This window comes from Rutidosis leptorrhynchoides, chromosome 4 (genome assembly GCF_046630445.1).
Source record: "Rutidosis leptorrhynchoides isolate AG116_Rl617_1_P2 chromosome 4, CSIRO_AGI_Rlap_v1, whole genome shotgun sequence".
Classification (NCBI taxonomy): Eukaryota; Viridiplantae; Streptophyta; class Magnoliopsida; order Asterales; family Asteraceae; genus Rutidosis; species Rutidosis leptorrhynchoides.
This window is the reverse complement of record NC_092336.1, coordinates 203489227-203505702: the sequence shown is the minus strand read 5'-3', so window position 1 is coordinate 203505702 and position 16476 is coordinate 203489227.

Here is a 16476-nt window from a genome sequence, read left to right as displayed (position 1 = left end):
TCATTCAATAAGAATTAGTTGTGAGCAGTGTGGAGGACCACATTTAACAAAAGATTGTCTCAGTATTGAACAAACAATGAAACAAAGAGAGAATATTTCATATCTAAACCAAAGGCCTGGAAATAATTATCAGAATAATTATCAACCGCCAAGACCAATTTACAATCAAAACCAGAATTATAACCGAAATGTTCCATACAACAACCAACAAGGTCCTAGAAATCAACAAGTATCCAATAATACTTATAATCAGCAAAGACCTATTTTTCAAAATAAACCACCACAAACCGATGATAAAAAGCCAAATTTAGAAGACATGATGTCGAAGCTAGTTGAATCTCAAGCACAGTTTTTCACATCTCAGAAACAAACCAATGAACAAAATGCTAAAGCATTTAGAAATCAACAAGCTTCTATTCAAAATTTGGAACAAGAAGTAAGTAACCTAGCAAGGTTGATAGGTGAAAGAAAACCGGAAAGTCTACCTAGCGATACAAATGCTAACCCCCGGAATAAAACAGCTAAAGCCATTACCACAAGAAGTGGTACTACACTTAAACCACCTGAAATACCTGTAATTTCTGATGACTCTATTCCTACTCCACAAGAACCACAATCTGATCAAGATAAGGAAAAAGAACCAGTAGTTGAAAAGGTTAATGAAGATAACACAGTTAAAGCTAAGCCTTATGTTAAACCATACCAACCACCACTTCCTTACCCGAGTAAAATGAGAAAAGAAAGACTTGAAGCCGAGCAATCCAAATTCTTGGATATGTCTAAACAAATAAATGTAAATCTTCCTTTCATTGATGTGATATCAGGAATGCCAAGATATGCTAAATTCTTGAAAGATCTAATCACGAATAGAAAGAAAATGGAAGAACTCTGTTACAATGAATGCTAATTGTTCTGCAGTGCTGTTGAATAAGATACCAGAAAAACTTTCAGATCCAGGAAGTTTCACAATTCCATGTTTTCTGGGTAGTCTTAGTTCAATAGAAGCATTGGCAGATTTAGGTGCTAGTATAAAGCTAATGCCGTATTCACTATAGGCTAAACTAGACCTTGGAGAATTGAAACCAACACGAATAAGCATACAACTAGCCGATCGATCAGTAAAATATCCTAGAGGAATAATGGAGAACATGCTAGTTAAAGTTGGTACTTTAGTATTTCCAGTAGATTTTGTTATTCTGGACATGGAAGAAGATTCTCAAGTTCCTCTCATATTAGGAAGACCATTCTTAAACACGGCTAAAGCAATAATAGACGTGTTTGGTAAGAAACTGACCCTAAGTATAGAGGACGAGAGTGTTACCTTTTCTGTTGATAGAGCCATGCAACAACCGTAATCTGCAGATGATACATGTTATTATATTCAAACTATAGATTCACATGCAAAATTATTAGAAGAATTTCCAGAATTACAAGGAACAGGAGAATGTTCTTTAGGAGAAGGAACTGAACCAATTGATGAAACTAAAATGTTAGCTACATTTATGGCTAATGGATATGAACCAACAACAGAAGAAATTCAAATGCTAAAAGAGGAAGACAGATATCGATATAAATCATCGATAGAAGAACCACCGACATTAGAGTTAAAGCCACTTCTAAACCATTTAGAATACGCTTATTTACATGGTGAATCTGAATTACCTGTAATAATATCGTCTTCTCTTACTGAAAATGAAAAATCACAACTCATTTCTGTGCTAAAAGCTCATAGACCAGCTATTGCATGGAAGATTCATGATATTAAAGGAATAAGTCCTTCGTATTGCACACATAAAATCCTTATGGAAGAAGGTCATAAAACGTATGTGTGCAACGCCAACGAAGACTAAATCCGAATATGCAAGATGTTGTTAAGAAATAAATTATTAAACTGCTTGATGCAGGTTTAATTTATCCAATCTCTGATAGTCCATGGGTAAGCCCAGTTCAATGCGTGCCTAAGAAGGGTGGCATGACTGTCATCACAAATGAAAAAAATGAGCTTATTTCTACTAGGACTGTAACAGGATGGCGTGTTTGTATTGATTATAGAAAATTAAATGACGCCACCAGAAAAGATCACTTTCCCTTACCTTTCATTGATCAAATGTTGGAAAGATTAGCCGGAAATAGTTACTATTGTTTTCCTAATGGTTTTTTCGGATATTTTCAAATTCCAATAGCACCCGAGGACCAAGAGAAAACCACGTTCACGTGCCCTTATGGTACTTTCGCTTATAAACGCATGCCATTTGGACTTTGCAACGCCCCTGCAACCTTTCAAAGGTGCATGATGGAGATTTTTCACGACATGATAGAAGAATGCATGGAAGTTTTCATGGATGACTGTTCAGTCTTTGGTGATTCTTTTGAAACATGTCTAGTTAATCTTGAACGAATGCTTATTAGATGCGAACAATCAAATCTAGTACTTAATTGGGAGAAATGCCATTTCATGGTTAAAGAAGGCATCGTTCTTGGTCATAAGATTTCAAAGGAAGGAATTGAAGTGGATAGAGCTAAAGTAGATGTAATTGCTAAACTTCCACATCCCATAAATGTTAGAGGAGTTAGGAGTTTTCTAGGGCATGCCGGTTTTTACTGACGTTTTATAAAAGATTTTTCTAAAATTGCCACTCCTATGAATAAACTCCTAGAAAAGGATGCTCCATTCATCTTTTCAGATGATTGCATCAAATCTTTTAATATTCTTAAAGAAAAACTTACTAATGCGCCGATCATGATAACTCCAAATTGGAATCTACAGTTTGAACTTATGTGCGATGCAAGTGATTTTGCAATGGGAGCCGTTTTAGGACAAAGGATTGAAAAACGATTTCAACCTATTTATTACGCTAGTAAGACGTTACAAGGAGCACAAACGAATTACATAACTACTGAGAAAGAACTCCTTGCTATTGTCTTTACTTTTGACAAATTTCGTTCATATCTCGTTCTAGCTAAAACGGTGGTCTATACCGACCATTCTGCTCTTAGATACCTATTTTCGAAACAAGATGCCAAACCAAGATTAATCCGTTGGATCTTACTCTTACAAGAGTTCGATATTGAGATCCGAGATAAAAAGGGAGCAGAAAATCTCGCAGCTGATCATCTTTCTCGTCTTGAAAATCCCGAATTAGAAGTTCTGAATGAATCGGCCATACAAGACAACTTTCCTGATCAATATCTATCGAAGATAGATTATAATGAAATTCCTTGGTTTGCAGACTATTCAAACTACTTAGTATGTGGATTCCTTGAAAAAGGGTTGTCGTACCAAAAATGAAAGAAATTCTTTAGTGATATAAAACACTATTTCTGGAAAGATCCACATTTGTTTAAAAGTTGTCCCGATGGAATAATACGCCGATGTGTATTCAGAGATGAAGCTAGTCAAATATTAAATCATTGTCACACAGGACCAACAGGAGGGCATTATGGGCCTCAACTTATAGCAAAAAAAGTTTACGATGCTGGATTCTATTGGCCTACAATTTTTAAAGACGCACACCTTCTTTGCAAATCCTGTGATGCTTGTCAAAGGGCCGGAAAAATAAGTCAACGTGATGAAATGCCACAAAATGTCATTCAAGTATGTGAAGTATTTGACATTTGGGGTATTGACTTTATGGGTCCATTTCCAAAATCTCATAATAATCTCTACATTCTCGTAGCCATTGATTATGTATCTAAATGGGCGGAAGCACAGGCTCGTCCAACTAACGATGCACGAGTTGTAGTCAACTTTTTAAAACATCTTTTTGCAAGGTTTGTGTGACGATCGCTCCAAATCCATATGGACGAACACGTCATTCATCGATTTCATTGCGAGGTATTTGACCTCTATATGATACGTTTTGTAAACATTGCATTCTTTTGAAAAGGCACACCATTAATGAATATTTAAATCAAAGGTTTTCGACATCTGATGAATTCTACATATAGACAATCACCGTAAATAATAGTTTACAATAGTACTTCCGTTGACAATGCAGTCAAAATAAGATACATGGTGATGATTTTGTGAATGCAACGTTTTCTTGAATAAAGCATGCAAGACTCCATGCACATAGCTTGTATAACATGTAAGCAAACAGCGGAAGACTTCTAGGGAACCTGAGAATAAACATGCTAACAAGTGTCAACACAAAGGTTGGTGAGTTCATAGTTTTAGTGTTTCGCATAATTTGTATATAAAAGTGGATCACAAGATTTCAGTTGTTTCATCCAGAAACGTTTATCAATAGATTCTACATAACATAGCACCCTGATAACTAAGCTTTAACGTTATAATGATAAATACCCCATTCGTTTTAATACACGCAAACCAACGTGTCCTAAACTCAAATAACACACGTCCGTTAAAAGGCTAGCGCTCTAGCTCGGACGGGGATGTCAAGCCCTATGGATCCATATACTGTTATTCGCGCCCACCAGTCCATATCCTATGTACTGGCAGCTACTAGTTACCAAAGCTAAGGGATTTTCGGTTCAAACTCAGTGTAAAATTTAGTATGTACTTGTATCCATTGCGTTTTAAAATAAATTGCATGTATTCTCAGCCCAAAAATATAGATTGCAAAAGCAATTAAAAAGGGAGCAAATGAAACTCACGCATATAAATCTAGTATTTTCAGTATTTATAAACAGTCGCATGTATTCTCAGCCCAAAAATATATTGAGTAAAAGGGATCATATGAAACTCACCTTAGCAGCATATAAAGTCGTTCACCAAAATGTGACCGAAACTCGGATTACCAAATAACCGTAGATCTCAACCTAGAGAACATATGTTAGTCAATAAATGTCTATCAAGCTAGGTCAGTAAATAGTGTATCACAATCCTAATGCTCGATGTCGACATACAAAAGTTATCCAAAGTCGTTTCAAAAAGTCAATTTTGACAATAGTTTAACAAAACGAGACGTACCTTATATAAGGATTCATTTACTCGGTTGGTAATATTCAAAAATCCAATTTATCAATCTCGTAAACAAGTTGTTTAAATCTTAAATGTAGATTCAAAAGTAATTTCAATTAACTTCAATCATAATTCAGTTGCTCATATCTTTTAATCCGTTCATCGAAATTATTCGATATCTAAATGAAAAGTTATTGATTTTTCGCCAGCTTTCCAAAAACATGTATATCATATACCTTTTACCAGTAATATATGTATTTAATTCATGATCTATTATAAACTGTTTAATGACGAAATTTAGCATACACGTATGTATAAATATATATACTCGAGCACTAGACATGGATACACAATTAATATATAAAAGATAAAATATGAGTGCTTACGTATCAATATTGAGATTCAATATTGTAGGATAGTACGTAGAAGTAACGGAGATGATAAACACTAGGTTTGACTTACGAGCAAAACCCTCGAACAATACCCATAACCTCCTTAGTAATAACCCATAGTTTCCTTAGCTCTATCCCACTTGAAAACCCATTTTGAAAGTGACACGCTCATGACCTCGTCGTAGTATTTTAAGAGATATAATTAATAATAATAATAATAATACTATTAATAATAATAAAATAAATAATAATAATCTTAATAATAATAATAATAATAATAATAATAATAATAATAATAATTTAAATAAATAAATTTACACATAGTAATATATGTGTAAAACAACTCGCGCAGAAACCTGGTATTTATAGGCATAATTCCTGATTCTGATGCCCATGCGATCGCATGGGTTTTATGCCTATTTCTCATGCGATCGCATGGCCGTCAGATCCAGCTCACATATTTTTGTTTTCTTGTTTGTCGACATAATTAAATATAATATATATAATATATATAATTTAAATAATTAATTATATATTATATTAAATTCATGTGCATAGTTGACTTGAAATTTTCGTTCCGATGACTCGTATGTTGTCACTCGACTTATGTCCCGGTTCCGGTTTCTCGAACGCATTTTCGTACGCTTAGAAAACTCGCAATTTACGTTTTGTGACTCGTACCTTTGTCAAAATATAGTCTTAAATTATCACTAAACCATATCATTCAAAGTGTATCTTAAACTTTCGAGTGTTTTGGTCATTTACTTCTATAAATCATTGTCTCGCTATTTGTTAATAACAAATCGTTTTATAACCAAGTTAATATATATTTTCAACATTCATAAACACGTTTTAAATATACGTCGTAAGTTATTTATACAATTAATATTCCAACTTATCATATATATTCAAATAAATATTTAAACCAATAAGTTTAATGTACGGTATCAAACAATTAATACATTGTTACGTTTTCAAGTTATAGTGTATATATATATATATATATATATATATATATATATATATATATATATATATATATATATATATATATATATATATATATATATATATATATATATATAATTGTTCGCGAATTGCCGAGAACAACCGAAAGGTATTTGAATATATGAAAGTAGTTCAAAAATTTTGAGATTCAGTTTTACAGACTTTGCTTATCGCGTCGGAAATATTAATCATACAAATATTAAGTTTAAATTTGGTCAGAAATTTCCGAGTCATCACAGTTTGGAACACCGAAAGCTTTAATAAGTGATCGGGGTACTCATTTTTGTAATAATCAACTTGAAAATGTTCTCAAAAGATATGGAGTAACTCATAAAACCTCAACTGCTTATCATCCACAAACAAGTGGACAAGTTAAAAATACCAACCGAGCTTTAAAACATATTCTAGAGAAAGCCGTAGGATCAAATTCCAAGGAATGGTCCATGAAATTGGAGGATGCACTCTGGGCTTTTAGAACAGCCTACAAAACTCCAATTGGAACCACACCTTTTAGACTCGTTTACGAAAAAGCATGTCATCTTTCAGTAGAAATTGAACACAAAGCATTTTGGGCTTTGAAAATATGTAATCTTGATTTACATGAAGCTGGACGTCTACGATTAAGTCAATTAAACGAATTAGAAGAATTAAGACATGAAGCATATGAAAATTCGTTAATCTATAAGGAAAGAATGAAGAAATGGCATGATAAAAGAATCAGAAGTTCAAAAGAATTTAAAGAAGGAGACAGAGTTCTTTTTTTCAATTCACGATTCAAGCTATTTCCTGGAAAATTGAAATCAAGATGGTCTGGACCATTCATAGTCAAAAGAGTTTTCCCGTACGGAACAGTAGAATTAATAAATTCAAATGGGATTGAATTTAAAGTTAATGGTCACAGAGTTAAACATTACATAGATAATCCAATGGAAGTTGAAGATGAAGTTAATCACAATTTCGACACCACAGCTAACTAAGTGTGGGAAGATTCGAATCTTTTTAGGGTAATATGTATTTCTGTTAGAGTTAGATATTCTGTTTTCGTGTAGTTCTCGAGAATGGAATCCGAATGGTCTTTCCCTAGCAGACCCTAAAGAACTAGTCTTCTCCCCCCATTCTGAATTTTTAATTTTTTTAGATTTTACGAGATGAAGAATTCCTGTGAACTAAACCATGGTCTAATGCTACACGCTTTGATCACTAAACGTAATAATGACACACTCCCGAGTGACCTGGTATCAGTAATAAGAGCCAAATTTGACGGAGTAAGAAAAGAACTCAGAAACGATCATAATAAGTTACATTTTGATAAAGGAAAATCAAAATCCGCAGCGAAAAGAAGAGCACAACACCTTGAAAGATGTCACAAATGCGGAAAATGGTCGCACGAAGGAAAATGCTCGACGAATCAGACATATTCCAATACCGAGTTTGTTACTTTATGCAGAGAAGGACCGTTCATATATTTCGAAGAAAAATCGTTGAATGCTCGAGGTTATGCCTATGTAGCTATGGAAAACCAATTAGTCCGACTATCTTATGAGTGGGCTAAAGCAGGTCACTGAGAATTCTATCTCACAGGTAAGTATGTATAGTTTTTATTTTAATTTATTGCTTTTAACCTTTTGATAATAAACGCTAAATCGTTCGCTATAAAGTATTAAATTGGTATTCAATAAAATTAGGCATGCATAACCGAAATTATTGATATCATGCAAAAATTTATTACATCACTGCGAAATTTATCGTTTATTCTTAAGGTGTAAATATCTTTAATCAATCAACCCAAAATATTTTAGAAATTTGTCAGGAGTAAAACTAGGTAATATAGCCGAAATTACTTTACCGAAAAGAGGGGCGTATATTTTTGATAATATTTGATTGATTAAAGTGGGATAAAAGACCAAAAAATATTTTTAATTTTTATTTTTACTTTGTTTTTAAAATTAATATATTAATATTAAATTATTATTGTACACTTTTTAAATCAATATATTTAAGTTTGTAAATATTTGAAAATTTTATGTTTTTAATATAAGTTTATATGTATAAAAACAAAATTATAATATAAATTTGGTATGAATTTTTAAAATTTTAATAATATGAATTTTTAATTTTACGCATTTTAAATTTAAGTTTAATGTGAATTTAAAAACAAAAATTTACTTTATTTCACTAAGATAAAAATATGATTTTTAAAATTCGTCGTGAGTTGAAAACTAGGTCATTGAACCGAAATTGCTCTACCCAAAGGAGGGACGAGAACTTTTATTATCATTATTTTTAATCTTATTGAATTAAAGTATGCCAAAAACATTTTAAAAAATCCAAAAATCTTTACTTTTAAAACCGCGCTTAAAAATGACAAATTTTAAAATTTTGTCGAGGGACGGACTAGGACGATGATCCAAAACGCCCTCATCCTAAAAAGAAACAAAATTTTAATTTTTAATTAATTATATGTTTTATTAGTAAAGGTTTCATATAAAAAAAAAGGGGGGGACCTCATGCGATCGCATGAGATTTACCCTATAACCTCATACGATCGCATGAGGCTGGAAATCAGGCCAGAAACAAAAAAGGCAGCGAGCTGTGTTCTGTCTCCATATTTTACACACACACACATATACGAAAACATACACATATTATCACTAAAAATCACCATTTTTCACCCAAATTTCACCAAATTTCATCCTACAATCCGCTACAATCATGCCTAGGTTCAGATTTTTCAACAAAAAGGTAAAAATACTCCCCTAAACTCTTAAATTTCTTAATTTTTGTGATATTTACCAATATTTTACCAAATTTGATTTTGTTAATTTCAAGTGTAATTAGTGTTAAATTGTTAGTATATTATGCATGTATAACCTAGATTGATGCTATTTAACATGATTTGAAGCCAAAAACTTCAAAAATTTTAGAAATATAGGGTTTGTGTTCTTGAGCAATTTGGGGCTTTTTGATATAAACAGGTTATGGCCGATTTTTGTCATGAATTATTGCTAAATTAAGTAGTGTAACATGTTTAGGTAGTTAAATGATCCAAACTTTGATCCTAAACATGATTTTTGAGAATTAAAGTGGACTTTTTAAGTCTAAAATTCATGAACTTGATTAATTTGATATAATTGCTATTTGAGACTTGTTTAATTGTTAGTAATGACTATTTTGACATGTTATTTGAGTTAAATGCTTATGAACTTTGTATACATTTTCATATATGCTTATTTAAAAAAGTGTAGATTTTGATAAAAATATGAAAATGAGCATTAGTTTAGTATAGATTAAATATGTCATTGTGATTGTTTTAAGTTGTTATTTTGCTAACACTAATGCATATTTGGATGCACAAATTTTGTGTTTAATATGTTTTGCAGAAATATACTGAAACTGGAGGTGCATCATCATCATCTAGACAACCACAACCGGAACCTGAGCCAGAATTGCAATACGAGCCAGAACTCGAACAAGAACCACAACAGGAACAACAACATCAACCTGATCAACACTTACCTTATTATGATCCGCTACAATTTGTTGATGCCTTCATAGTATTTTCGATGCATCCGCCAGTAGAATACCCAACGATTCATGAACACACGTTGCATCCTAATCTGAGATTCGATAGAAGCTGGAGAGATTACCCAACATATCAAAGTAACAAATTCAAACTGATACCGAAAAATGTAGAAGTGCCAAGGGTAATCGATTGGGAGCCTTTAGAAAGGGTCCAACTAGTTAACTCAATTAGGGAGCATCTGATTCAAAGGTATGGCAGTTCTTCTTTTCCCGATTGAGAACGCTTATTCACCATTCGTAAACCTGTATATAAGGAATGGTGCATTGAGCTTATGAGTACTATAGCGTTAAATGCAGATGTAGATAGATTAGATGATAGAAGTTTTCTTAGATTTATACTTGGCCGTAGGATGTACAGGATGTCCATGTTGGACATGGCCAGGGCTTTACAGATATATACTCCTGGTGAATTACTACTACCCGATTGTATGAATTTGATTTATCGTGGTGAAAGGGTAGATAGGAATTTTGACGCGAACGCTGTCTGGAGGCGTATGTCAGATTATAATGTTTTTACGCTGGGAGGAAAACACTCCTACTTACATATTAACAAAGCCGAGCTTCGTATAATTCATAGATTTTTGGCTAACTCGATTACACAGAGAGGTCACAATAAGGAGAAAATGACCTTACATGATTTATTTTACCTAAAGTGTATTCGAGACCCAAGAGGCTTTGTTAATATCCCTTAATGTGTTGGTTTTTATTTGTCTAAGATGGTAGAAGGAATACTGGAAGGGGGAATAATAGGAGGAGGTATTTTTGTTACTCTCATTGGAGAGTATTTGGGTGTAGATAGGGACCAAGGGGGTCCACTTTTGGTATGTAGGGAACAGGTTGAGCCTTTAGGATTGAAGGTCTATCAGGGTGCTAAAGTATTAAAGAGCAGACGCAACCAGGCAGTACCCTATGAAGGTAGTGATCCTCAGGTAGAGAGAGGCTCAGATGAGGAGATGGAGGAAGCGGATGACATTAGGGATGTCATTAGGAAGGCTATGACTGACGTCTACCAGCGTGTAGATGAGGTAGATATGACAAACGAGGAGAGATTTAGTCATTCTTTCGGATTTTTAAAATTTTAAATTTAAACACTTGGTTATCATTAAAAATACTAGTAACGCAGTAGTTGTATTAGAATCTAGTGCTCTCTGATAATAAAGAACAGCCCTAGTCTTATATACTGACTACCTAATTCTAGTAAAATTTTTCAAAATTTTCAATTAAATGAACTCAAAATCATGTTTATACATATTTATGAACGATAAAACTAGGTGTTACCGAAATTATTGTTACCTCGGAAAGGACATAAATTGAGAAACAACCCAAAATGTTAGAATTCATTTAAAATGGAATAGAGGACAATAAAAAGGCAAAGAAAGGAAAATAAAAGCTAAGTGTGGGAAAAATTTACCAAGTTATTTTGAACATATATCACATATTTCTGTAACAAATAATTGAAGATACTTTTGCTTTGGACTAAACTAATCAGTTTTACCCGATTTAATATAATATATTTGAAAGAAAGATGGATCTACACGATGAATCAATTCCATCATTAAAAGGAAGTAAAGTCTTCCGAAAAAGAAAAGCGCTTCTTGATTTAGGTCAGGAAGTTGTCGTCCAGACCAGTTGTAGAGTCTAAGAAAAACCTTGAAAAGTTTTCTCGAAAATCAGCTGGAAATCCACGGACCTCAGCATCAAACAGGGTCGCCAAGTGGTCAGACTTATCCTAACCATGAGAGGATCTGTCTCGTAAAATGGAGAGGGCGCCTTGCAAATTAGCTTGATAAGACTAATGAATCAGACCCCCAGAAAGGATAATCTCCTTAAAAGATCAAAAATCAGCTTTTAAGACTGATATTACTCAATCCTTGAGATTGACTTTAAAGATTGAGAATTACAAACTCATGGAATTTGATGATATCTAAACTCGAGCTTGAACGAGAAAATATTTTGATCAAATTACAAACCGATTTGTTTTCTGAAAACCCATTTTCAATGCGTTCATTACCATTGTACGTAAAATCCTAGGAATTCACCTGGAATTCATTAGGTCACCTGAACCAAATCGGGTGTCAACCGTAAGAACGGTAGTTGCATAGCATGGTCGAAGACAGGACCTTGTGCCAGACCGAAAAATTATAGGGTGAGCTTTACTATTGCTCCTACAAAGGATAGTAATTGCGTCCGACACGTTATAGACCATAATTAAAAGCATGTCATGGGACAGCCTAAACAGTTGCTTGTTCAACGCTTTCCTTTACAACCGAACGGTAGTTTACCTAAAGGTAATATACGGAGCAAGTATACTGGACATGTTGCTTTCTCAATACAAGGTTAGCAAGTGGGTGACACAAAACCGCAAGTTTTGAGCTAAAATTTTCAAATCTGAAACCTACCAAACCCACAAAAACAATTTGCAAACACCGGTGAAGGGTTATTTCGAAAAACTTATCTAGGGTAAAAGCTAGATTTAATTTTCAAAAAGATCAAATGTTTTCATAAAGATCCAATTTCCTAAAGGATCTAAATTTTCATAGTCATATGGGACTGTAAACCACATCGTTACTACCATTGTTCATACCGCCGTATAGAAATCATTGATGTACAAAGTGTGAAGAATAAAGAAGTGATTCTAGTATTTTAATTTCAAGACTATATTGCTTGGAGACAAGCAACGCTCAAGTGTGGGAATATTTGATAATGCTAAAAACAAACATATATTTCATAGCATTATCCCTCAAGAAAGAAAAGCTTTTAGTTGCAATTGTTCTATTTACAAGTGATATTCGTTTAAATAATAAAAGGTGAAGACAAAAGATAGATTTGACGAATTGAAGATGCAAACGACCAAAAAGCTCAAAAGTACAAAGTACAATCAAAGTGGTTCAAATTATTGATGAGAAACGTCTCAAAATTACAAGAATACAAGTCACAAAACGCAAAATACAAGATATTAAATTGTACGCAAGGACGTTCGAAAATCCGGAACCGGGACCAAAGTCAACTCTCAACGCTCGACGCAACGGACTAAAAATTACAAGTCAACTATGCACATAAATATAATATAATATTTAAATAATTCTTAAAATTATTTATATATTATATTTATTTATTAAACCGTCGACAAATAAGAAAGTACATGAGCTGAAAAAAGTGGCCATGCGATCGCATGGCCTGAAGGCCTAAATCCCATGCGATCGCATGGTGAATAGTTTCTGGTGACATCCTATAAATTTCGCAGTTTTGGTTGATTTTAAATATATATTTTTCTCTATCTCTCTCATGTATATATATATATATATATATATATATATATATATATATATATTTTATTTTAATTTTAATTTTAATTTTAATTTTAAATTTTAATAATATGGGTATGTTAGCGAATGTTGTAAGGGTGTAAGTCGAAATTCTATCCGTGTAACGCTACGCTATTTTTAATCATTGTAAGTTATGTTCAACCTTTTTAAATTAATGTCTCGTAGCTAAGTTATTACTATGCTTATTTAAGCCGAAGTAATCATGATGTTGGGCTAAATATTTAAGACGGGGTAATTGGGCTTTGTACCATAATTGGGGTTTGAACAAAAGTACGACACTTGTGAAAATTAGACTATGGGCTATTAATGGGCTTTATATTTGCTTAATTAAATGATAGTTTGTTAATTTAAAATAAAGATTTACAATTGGACGTACCTATAAATAACCATATACACTCGATCGGACACAATGGGCGGGATATTTATATGTACGAATAATCGTTCATTTAACCGGACACGGGAATGGATTAATAGTTAATGGATTTATTAAAACAGGGGTGAATTATGTACAAGGACACTTGGCGTAATTGTTAACAAAGTATTAAAACCTTGGATTACATGCAGTCGATATCCTGGTGTAATTATTAAATAACGTATTAAGACCTTATTACAGTTTAAGTCCCCAATTAGTTGGAGTATTTGACTTCGGATATAAGGATAATTTGACTTCGAAATTAGAACTTGATATAAGGAATTGGTTCTTGAAACTTTGCAGGAAGTTTACTGTAGTGACCCGAACTTTTCCATGTTTATATATATTAATTGAGATTGATATTTACATGATTAAATGTTTCCAACATGTTAAGCAATCAAACTTGTTAAGACTTGATTAATTGAAATAGGTTTCATATAGACAATTGACCACCCAAGTTGACCGGTGATTCACGAACGTTAAAACTTGTAAAAACTATATGATGACATATATATGGTTATATATATAGTTAACATGATATTATGATAAGTAAACATATCATTAAGTATATTAACAATGAACTACATATGTAAAAACAAGACTACTAACTTAATGATTTTGAAACGAGACATATATGTAACGATTATCGTTGTAACGACATTTAATGTATATATATCATATTAAGAGATATTCGTACATCATAATATCATGATAATATAATAATTTAAAATCTCTTTTGATATTATAAACATTGGGTTAACAACATTTAACAAGATCGTTAACCTAAAGGTTTCAAAACAACATTTACATGTAACGACTAACGATGACTTAACGACTCAGTTAAAATGTATATACATGTAGTGTTTTAATATGTATTCATACACTTTTGAAAGACTTCAAGACACTTATCAAAATACTTCTACTTAACAAAAATGCTTACAATTACATCCTCGTTCAGTTTCATCAACAATTCTACTCGTATGCACCCATATTCGTACTCGTACAATACACAGCTTTTAGATGTATGTACTATTGGTATATACACTCCAATGATCAGCTCTTAGCAGCCCATGTGAGTCACCTAACACATGTGGGAACCATCATTTGGCAACTAGCATGAAATATCTCATAAAATTACAAAAATATGAGTAATCATTCATGACTTATTTACATGAAAACAAAATTACATATCCTTTATATCTAATCCATACACCAACGACCAAAAACACCTACAAACACTTTCATTCTTCAATTTTCTTCATCTAATTGATCTCTCTCAAGTTCTATCTTCAAGTTCTAAGTGTTCTTCATATATTCTACAAGTTCTAGTTACATAAAATCAAGAATACTTTCAAGTTTGCTAGCTCACTTCCAATCTTGTAAGGTGATCATCCAACCTCAAGAAATCTTTGTTTCTTACAGTAGGTTATCATTATAATACAAGGTAATAATCATATTCAAACTTTGGTTCAATTTCTATAACTATAACGATCTTATTTCAAGTGATGATCTTACTTGAACTTGTTTTCGTGTCATGATTCTGCTTCAAGAACTTCGAGCCATCCAAGGATCCGTTGAAGCTAGATCCATTTTTCTATTTTCCAGTAGGTTTATCCAAGGAACTTAAGGTAGTAATGATGTTCATAACATCATTCGATTCATACATATAAAGCTATCTTATTCGAAGGTTTAAACTTGTAATCACTAGAACATAGTTTAGTTAATTCTAAACTTGTTCGCAAACAAAAGTTAATCCTTCTAACTTGACTTTTAAAATCAACTAAACACATGTTCTATATCTATATGATATGCTAACTTAATGATTTAAAACCTGGAAACACGAAAAACACCGTAAAACCGGATTTACGCCGTCGTAGTAACACCGCGGGCTGTTTTGGGTTAGTTAATTAAAAACTATGATAAACTTTGATTTAAAAGTTGTTATTCTGAGAAAATGATTTTTATTATGAACATGAAACTATATCTAAAAATTATGGTTAAACTCAAAGTGGAAGTATGTTTTCTAAAATGGTCATCTAGACGTCGTTCTTTCGACTGAAATGACTACCTTTACAAAAACGACTTGTAACTTATTTTTCCGACTATAAACCTATACTTTTCTGTTTAGATTCATAAAATAGAGTTCAATATGAAACCATAGCAATTTGATTCACTCAAAACGGATTTAAAATGAAGAAGTTATGGGTAAAACAAGATTGGATAATTTTTCTCATTTTAGCTACGTGAAAATTGGTAACAAATCTATTCCAACCATAACTTAATCAACTTGTATTGTATATTATGTAATCTTGAGATACCATAGACACGTATACAATGTTTCGACCTATCATGTCGACACATCTATATATATTTCGGAACAACCATAGACACTCTATATGTGAATGTTGGAGTTAGCTATACAGGGTTGAGGTTGATTCCAAAATATATATAGTTTGAGTTGTGATCAATACTGAGATACGTATACACTGGGTCGTGGATTGATTCAAGATAATATTTATCGATTTATTTCTGTACATCTAACTGTGGACAACTAGTTGTAGGTTACTAACGAGGACAGCTGACTTAATAAACTTAAAACATCAAAATATATTAAAAGTGTTGTAAATATATTTTGAACATACTTTGATATATATGTATATATTGTTATAGGTTCGTGAATCAACCAGTGACCAAGTCTTACTTCCCGACGAAGTAAAAATCTGTGAAAGTGAGTTATAGTCCCACTTTTAAAATCTAATATTTTTGGGATGAGAATACATGCATGTTTTATAAATGATTTACAAAATAGACACAAGTACGTGAAACTACATT